This window comes from Triticum dicoccoides, chromosome 1B (assembly GCF_002162155.2).
Source record: "Triticum dicoccoides isolate Atlit2015 ecotype Zavitan chromosome 1B, WEW_v2.0, whole genome shotgun sequence".
Lineage (NCBI taxonomy): Eukaryota > Viridiplantae > Streptophyta > Magnoliopsida > Poales > Poaceae > Triticum > Triticum dicoccoides.
In genome coordinates, this window is record NC_041381.1 from 554,641,589 (window position 1) to 554,649,413 (window position 7,825).

The window sequence follows — 7,825 nt, forward strand, 5'->3', positions numbered from 1 at the left end:
TTAGACTCCATCTCTCTCTCTCTCTCACACACACACACAAACTAAGACTCCATCTCTCTCTTCCTCTCTCTCTCTCTCTCTCACACACACACACACCCCACACACACACTAAGACTCCATCTCACACACACATGCTCTAGGCGGAGCATTTGTTCCTACCACCCTTCATCCAACCTTACCCTTATGATAAACAATCACCTTTATTTACTTGCATAACATGGACGGATTCCACTTTACTTTAGTAGTCAGCAAACTTATCATCTGTACCCTTATAAAAAACGAGTTGGTGATGATGGTGTGCCTGCCATCTTGTAATACAGACCGTATGATCTATATCTTACGGATAGGAAGCAAACTATGATAATTTTACAAAATATACCCGCACCTCTCTCCACATCATTATCTCCCACAACCTCATTGCTCAGCAATTAAAAAAGGAATAGTCTCTGGAACAATCTAGCATGCATGGTGGCCACTGCCGCCTGCCGGTGCCATCCATAACCATGCCGCCGCCCATTCCGACTACCAGTCACCACCACGCTCCACTCCTCCTCGCCTTATCTCTCGTCTTTCAATTTTTTGATGACATTCTCGAGATACCAGTTTTCTGATAAAATTCTTGAGATATCATTAGTTTTTACACATGGGATTACTCCTGCATGGGTCAATCACAACAGGTGTTTTTAAAAAAAAATGCATATTGATGTTCCGTGCAATGCATGTGAATCTTGCTTGTAATTATATAACGCAAATCACGAGCAGGAAGTGACATTTTTTTGACACAACCACGTTAACATGGCCACGTAAATCACGAGCAGGAAGGAGAAGGGAAGCGGGCTGTGGAGTAACGTTTTTTACCACAATTTCTTAGGAAACTGAGTGCAATAATTGAGTAGTTTTGCAAACTACCATTACTACTACACCTGAAACGGTTCAAAACCTATACTCCCTTGCCAGCGCGCGCTTCCTGCGTGAAACGGTCAGCGTCGCCCTGGAGCGTCAGTGCCGAATTAATGCCCGGCCAGAGCGGAGGCGACCTCTCATTGGCGCCGGTATTGAAGTGGCGCGACGACCGAGAGAGCGCCGGTTCCCTGTGCACGTGACTGCTCCGCGTCGAGACTGGCCATAGGCCCTGTTTGGATCCATGGGTTAGAGTTAGTTTGAGCTAGCTGGGGCTCAAATAGCCCTAAAGTATCCAAGCATGAGGGTTTAAATTGGAGCAAGTTGCACCGGACCCACCAAAAAAACTATCCCACCCAAGAGGTGCTAACTGGAGATAGTTCTCATTGGGACCACTGGAAAATCACTTTTCTCTCTCCATGAAGTGCATTTATTGTCAATCTACCCCTGTCACCCAAACACCTCTTTGGCTACAGTTATTTCCGGGTTAGTCATGAGTTAGTCTAACCTCTAGCTAAGTTAGAGTATCAAACGGGAGCAGTATAGGACATGCAAGTTGCTCCAAGCATACATGCAAATTCGTACGTGAAAGGATTTTTTTCTTTTTGAAAACGGAACGTGAAAGGGATTTTTTTTAGAATGCTCTTGGCATGTCGCTAACATGTGATGTTAACCGACCTCAATAGACGGCAGAAACGCCAGCCCGCCGCACTTTGATAGAGACGAGGAGGGAGAAGCGATACAGGCTGCTGGATTACTAGAGATAGGTGTCGCACGGAAGCCAAGAAATATGGTGATAGTGTGGGTTAGCCATGTACTAGTATGATGTAACTACACTGGGTTGCCATGTTTCGTACTCTTCCAGTCCACTATGGAGATGATTGGTTAATTTTATATCGCTGAATAATATTAAATATTATGATTGCAGACGCTCCACCACGAAGTTCCTTGCTCCTTCTCGGTCGTCCGGAATCTATGTTCTTCCACTCTATTTTTTTACGTGAGCTTTGTTCATCCTTTTGCCAACATGCGAGACATCTAGGATCAAGGCGCACGTGTTATGAAACGGTCATTCCATCTATATGAAGAACACGTGGCACTGGAACTACGAGACAAACATGTACCCAGGAGTGGACGTACGAGCTTGAGTAATGTAGCGCAGTAAGTGAAGTAGAAAGGCACAAATGGTATGAACATGCATGGCATACAGGGTGTGTTTGGTTGCGTTCTCGTCCCAGCATAGTTGTTCCCTCTTCATGCATGCCCAACTCAACACCCCTCTTCATGCATGCTCTCTTCATGCATGCTTCTAGTGTATTTGTGCTAAACTAGTGTGGACTCATGCACCCTCCATACACTCTACCAAACACCCAAAAGTAGGTCGAGAAGGGAACTCTTGGGCAGCATTTGTCTCTTACTACGTACTACCACTAAATGTTGTACGTGCAATGCACGGTGATGTTATGGAGTACGTGCCTAAGTACTCTACTACTACTATATTAGTTGGAGGCACATATTAACTTTTATATTTGTTTACGTGTATGCCCCGAGACCTTCCAACTAGAAGTGTATTTCTCTCCAGGCCGCACTTTGTATCGTTCATACCACTAGGTACTACTACGTGTGGTCTCCGACCCAGAAGTGGAAGAAGTGGAGACGCTCTACCACGCTGTTTTTTTACGCTGGGCTCTACCACGTTGTTCATGTCCCACTCCTTTCGCTGACGTGTAGGACATCCAGCATGTACCGTGTTTGACACCCTTCGTCGTAAGAGTTGAAACGCTAGCATTCATCAGAAATAAAAAATAATTATAAATCGGCAGTGATATTATTATTTTTACGAACCAATCAGCAGTGATACTATACCACGCGGTTTCCTTGCTCCTCGATATCGGAAAGAATACTTCCATTCGCCAACAAGTGGGACGTCGACCATCCTGGTCCACTTGCCATGCACGTAGAACTCCAAGGGAGAGTCACCCAGGTCGTCGTGCCGCAGTAACAATGACTAATGAGCCATCAAATCACAGGCCCACTTCCCACTTTGAAGTTGCTCGGACGAAGGAACCATCATGAATTTGTTGAATTCCGCTTCTTGAAGAAAACTATTGTACCAGCAGTACTGATAGCTACAGTCTTTACTCCAACAGAGGCCTCCTTTCGTTCATAGGATAGGAATATGAAAATCATAGGAAGTGAGATGACATGCATCTCAATTCCTATAGAGAAAGAGATGCCATTTGATGCATAGGATAGGAATTTTTCCATTTAGTCTAGGCTAATGTACTGGTAATTTGCTCTAAAAACTACAGTAGTAGCTAGTAGTACGGGTACATGCTCATACTCAGACACAGACACACACACTAACTACTAGTACTACTACTTCTCACATGCTGGCCAGACGCCGTCGTTCTCCTTCCGGGCTTTGTCGGCGACACCCCACCGTGCTTGGATCTCCGCCGAACTCTCCGCAGTAGCACGTGCATCCTTTTCTTTCTTGCGGCGGCGGGCCTCTCTTTTCTTGAGTGCTTTTTGACTTTTCCGCTCCCTCTATGCGGCTTTGGCCGCCTCTTGCTCTACCGCCCATTCGGCCTTGGCATCTTCAAATTCCTCCCACATAGTTGTGAGGTCGCGAGCGGCGATGAACTCGGCACGGCGGGATGTCATCGCTTCCCTACCATTTTGTGTGCGTTCGTGGGCAGCGAGGAACTCGGCATGGCGGGATGCCATCGCTGCCTTACCGGTTAGTGTGCGGCGCGGTGGCATGAACGACGCTTGGTGAGAGCTCTGGGGTGGAGTTGCCGGACAACTGTATAGTGCATTGGTTTGTCAAGAGCTCAAGGACAGAAGACGAAGCAAATTAGGATTCCCCTTCAATCCTGGTCATTTATTACTGAGTAAAATGCATTGGCGGTCATCGAACTTGTCTTTATAGCTCCCTTTGATCATTGTATATGAGATATGGTGATTATACGGTCGCTGGCTCAGTGTATAGCTCCGTATTTGTATGGTTGACCAGTCAAACAGTCCGCATGCACCTCATCAGCTCATGTTCTTTATCTATCTACGCGGGCGTACCTGTGAATGGAGAAAGAAATATTGTAAAAACCAAAATTATGCGTATGTGGGGAATCAAACCACGGACTCGTCGCTGCAACACACCCTCGTCAGCCAAATGAAAATGAAATACTTCGCATCAGACACTCACGCTCACGCTGTCAAAGCATGCTAATGCATGCACGTCGCCCTCTCAATCAAAGTCCTGCTCATGGCGCAACGCAAACGGCGAGCCCATCACCTGCGCGCCCCGGCGATGCCTGACATTACTGTTTAGATGTTTGATGGAGGCCTACGCAAACGCCGAGCATGTATTCACCTAGCTCAACACCAACGGTCATACTCGGACCGCCTTGCTCATGTATATCGTCCATCACAATGACAATCTATAAAACAACCTAAGCTAGAGAGGGTACGATGGTAGTATGCTACGGAGTATGTACTATCGTGGCGACCGATCTTAGTGCCACTGCAAACCAAAACCCCTTCCATCGCTAGCGCGCGCTTCTCGCCTGAAACGGTCATCGTCTCTCCAGAATGTCAATGCCGCATTCACCGGACTTAACTGCAGGTGCAATTGGTGTGTCACTGACATGCGGGCCAGACGCTCGTTGGGCCCACATGTCAGTAACCCAAACGCATCTGCAGTTAAGTCACTGAAGCAGTGTCCGCATTCACGCCCAACGAACCTACTCCGGCGTCAGTTGTCCATCCGTCTGCCGCGGCTCATTGCCATTCGCCCGCTATATTAACTTGAGCCCCAGCTCCTAGCCATAGCCAAAGACCCACACTTATTCTCCTCCAGTCCATTCCCTCTGTCGGCACCACTTCAACCATGGCCTCCTGGTGCTCCGAAACTCTCTTGGACGTACTATCGCAGGAGCAGACAAGGGACATCGGAGGCTCCGCTCCGCGCACGCTCCAAAGCTCTCTTCGACGTACTGTCGCAGGAGCTAATGAAGGAGATCGCCGGCACCCCCCGGGCCGCCCTCCGCCGCCACAACCACGAAGCCGGCAGTGAGGAAGAGTAGTACATGGTAGGTCGCCGCCGCTATGGTCCCTGGAAGGCCACCGCTACTCCACTCAGTCGACGCCAAGCTTGGTGGGGTAAACATCGGCGGCCGATTAGCCGCTTGACGGAGACGTGGAGGCGGAAATCTTCATAACCTTGTGTCCGGCCGGAGGAGGAGGTTATCGAGGCGGATGAGGAGGAGGCAAAGGCAATGGCCGGCTTTCTCGGGTTCATGGCCGGACATGGTGGTCGGGCGCCGGCGATCGTTTAGATTAGGTTTACAGTAGGTTTAGTATGGTTTGTGCGAAATATGTAATGAATTTCGTCCAGATTGTAGGAAAAGTTTTCGAAATGTAATGAATTTCATCCGGTTAATTTGAAATTTGCTTTGTTTGCATGAATTTCGTCCGGATAGTTCATATAGTTGTCGAAAGGTATGCGGGCAGCATCGGATGGCATCCATCAGTGTCCTCGGACAGATGCCGGTGTAAATTTGTGGGCCAGCACTTGAGATGCCCTAACTATCATGCTATAATCGCTAACAATCCTCCACTATTTGGCAGGGAACAGTTATCCCTCGATCAAAATTAGATCCGCGGTATTTCGCACTCCTCCCGCGTAAGAGTGTAAACTCTTGCTTACATAAAAATGGAGCAAGTGGACGGCACTGTAGCACGTCATATCACTTGACCTAGCCCGCCTAACGAGTGGGAAAGCACCGCCCTCATCATTTTGTTCTGGATTTCTATCGATCGATCGCGCGAAAATGTTACGCTTCGCAAGTTCTAAAGGAAAAGGTGGCACACTTACGACTCGTACGCGTCGCAACCCTGACAGTCCGGCTCGCACGCCGCTCACCAGAGGGGACACACGTTGTCTTGTAATTTCACTGACATGTGGGACCGTAATTGAATAAACCGTCGATTCCTCAAAAAAGAATAAACTGTCGATAGCCAAAATCTAATCGCTCGGTGGGCGTCGGCTGAGAAGAGAGAAACGGGGGAGGGAGACGAGATCGCCTACCTGCCACGCGCAAACTCCAAGAAATATATGGTGCTAATGTGAGGTGGGCCATGCTGGAGTCTGGACCGCTTCCGGAGCCCGCTCTCACCACTCTGGCCCCTCAAGACGCCAGCTGCCCGCTACATTTACAGCAAGTAGTCCCCGCTTATGTGGAGGAGAGAGAGGCATTGACAAAGTCAAGGAGTAACAGTGGAGACAATAGCTTTCATCAAAAAAACAATGAATACTCATTGCTCGTCCTCTATATCGGAAAGAATACTTTCATTCGCCGACATGTGGGACGTCGACCATCCTGGTCCACCTGCCATGCACAAAATTATCCTGGTCTACCCGGTCGTATCGCATGCCCAACCTTTCGCACTGTAAGTTGTTCGGACGAAGGAACCATCATGACTTCGTTGAATTCCGCTTCTTCAAGAAAACTTACTGTACCCGCAATACTGCTACCACACGCGAAGACTGGACGGCACGGTACCACGTCATATCACTAAAACCCACTAGGCCAAACTAGCCCGCCTAGGTCATCTATTTTGGAACGGAGGGAGTACGTCTGTGCACTGCTATGATTTTGTGTTGCACGTTCTCTATACTTTTGCTATGATTTTCCTACCCTATGAACCAAATGAGGCATGAATGTATGTCGACTATTGTCTGATCGATCGCTAAGCCTACAATTTTAGGAGCTAGGGCTATTGGTCGATCGACGAGGGATAAGTATAAGTGTACCACGAGCTCATTAGCCCCAACGTTTCTCTTCGGTGAGTGTTTTGCAAGTACTATAGCTCGCATAGTAGCTAGCCTACTAACACCAAGAATCATCAAACAAGCCCTGCTGATATGATAAACAGTTCAAACTTACATCTAAGCATGCCATATATTACATCAAAAGCTGGCGAGGATACATCTGTTTCCATAACTCGGAGAGGGTTCGCATGATTCATCGCATGATTCACTATCAAACAAAAGTAGCAAGATCCGCCCACACAAGACAGTGCACTAGCCCTAAGATGGTTTGATAACATGCATCATTCTGGTAATTAAACACAGGGCAATGCCAACTACCCTAAAGGATTAGCGCGACCAACTATTTCTTGTCATCGATCTCTCGGGCAATGACCACAGCACAAACAGCGGCATGGGAATCGATTTCTGGGGCGATGTCCACAAGACTGACCGCGACATCGAAATCGATCTCTGGGGCGATGTCCATAGGATGGACAGTGGCATCGGAATTGATCTCCGGGGCGATGCCAACAGGACGGGCCACGACATCGGAATCATCAAGGACAACCACCGGCACCTGCACAACCCTAACATATTAGCAAGCACATTGCAAATAATCAAAAAGCAAGCACATTTCAAATAATCAAAAACCACAACTATGGTAATAAGCCATTATTTTTTACCTTGTGCAGCTCACCGGGGGATCTCATCCCTCCGGGGGCCATCTCCTCGTCCTCTATGGGGGCCATCACCTTGGCAGGGGAATACTGCTTCTCAACGGCGACTATCTCCTCAAACTCGGTCTTGAGCCTCACATAGGTGGCAATCAGAGTTCCTGGGGTAGGCACAGTGGGGCCCTTGCTGTTCTTCCAACTTTCTTTGAGGAGTTCGTCCGCCAACGTCCTCAACTCTTTGGCCAGTGCTTGTTTCTAGGAGTTCTTCGTCTCCATGGGTTGGCCCGCCAACATGGTCAACTCGTTAGTCGGTGCTGGCTTCCTGGAGATCATTGTCTCCAGTGGGTTGTCCGCCGGCAACTCTTTACCTAGTGCTCCAGCATCCATCAATGAACTGACAAACAAAAAGCAATCGAAAGGAAACCACAATCGCGAT